The following is a 1457-nucleotide window of genomic DNA, read 5'->3' on the forward strand; positions in this document are numbered from 1 at the left end:
ATTCATGCTTAGGAAATAGAAATTCATACTTAGGAAATAGAAATTCATGCTTAGGAAATAGAAATTCATGCTTAGGAAATAGAAATTCAAATGCTTAGGAAATAGAAATTTCATTACTTAGGAAATAAAAGCATGCTAGGAAAAATAAAAATGCATGCTTATATAATAGAAATTCATGCTTAAAAGAAATAGAAATTCAATGCTTTAGAATATGTAATTCAGGTGATCAGGTTAAGACGCAGTCCAGGATTCGTTCTACGTTCAGCGAGCCTGTTCGCCGAGCTGAATAATTCTACCCTACTGCCGTTTGGGCCGAGCCGGGAAATTCCATTTTGCCTGAAGTGGAATTCATTCGTGTCAACAAGGTTTCAGGCCGCTAATTTAGCGTCGCAGTGACGTACTCGACTTTGCTCTCATCCACAGAAATAAGCTCGATTCTGCGTTGACAATTCAATTGTCTACCCTCGGTTTCTAGGGAAGAGTAATCTATTTTATGCCAGACTGCGTTACGAAAGTTTGCTATGTGGAGACGCGGTAAATGTCCTTCCCTAAATATAATTGCACAATGGTTAACTCGGTAAATTATGTATATTAGAGCAGAAGAAGGTCCTTGCCTTGCATAGCCAGGTTTTTTATTAAGTCCTTCTTTAGTGGTATAAAAAAATTGCGTGGGAAATGAAATGAGCTAAATCACTTTTAACAAAGAAACAGGTGAAGTCGGGATATTATATTAGAGCAGAATGGTCATGCCTTGCATAGGTAGGTTTTTGAATAGGTCCTTCTTTAGTGAAAAAAATAATAATAAAAAATTGAAGTGCGTAAGAAATGAAATGAGCTAAATCACTTTTAACAAAGAAACTTGGGAAATTCAATCTCGTAATGTCCATATACATACAGTTACGATACAACAGTTAAATAGTTTAAGAGAGCATCAACAGTTACGATACAACAGTTAAATAGTTTAAGAGAGCATCAACAGTTACGACACAACAGTTAAATAGTTTAAGAATGCATCAACAGTTACGAAACAACAGTTTAAATAGTTAGAAAGAGGGAACAGGCAAGCAGCATTCTTTTGTTTTTATCAGACTAATGCCGTCTTGAGTAACAATAACATCGCCACGACTCACCGGCCTTGTGGCGCAACGGATAACGCGTCTGACTACGGATCAGAAGATTCCAGGTTCGAATCCTGGCAAGGTCGCAGTGTTCCTTTTTATACTGGTCAGCTGGTGTGGTGGTTAGTGTCGTGGCTTTTTGCCACTCAGATGGCGCGGGTGGGTTCGCGTCCACCTCCCAGGGCGATGACAAATCATTGGCTGTGCATCGTGATCAGTTACCGCTGAGATCGATAGGAATTGTCGGAGGATATCGAGTCCTTCGGTTTTCCTGAGAGCTGTGCTAACGACCTTAGTTACCGAGAAGTCCTTCCGCCACGTTCCTGTCTCTTGGAAGTT

At 39.7% G+C, this 1457-nt stretch overlaps 1 non-coding gene across 1 annotated transcript; it reads left to right on the top strand.

Moving 5' to 3' along the window:
• The first annotated feature begins 1131 nt into the window (after nt 1-1131).
• Trnar-acg (transfer RNA arginine (anticodon ACG)) lies at nt 1132-1204 on the top strand. The gene has a single exon. It is a non-coding gene; the product is annotated as a tRNA-Arg (tRNA).
• Nucleotides 1205-1457: the final 253 nt, after the last annotated feature.

This window comes from Macrobrachium nipponense, chromosome 38, assembly GCF_015104395.2.
Source record: "Macrobrachium nipponense isolate FS-2020 chromosome 38, ASM1510439v2, whole genome shotgun sequence".
Taxonomy (NCBI): Eukaryota; Metazoa; Arthropoda; class Malacostraca; order Decapoda; family Palaemonidae; genus Macrobrachium; species Macrobrachium nipponense.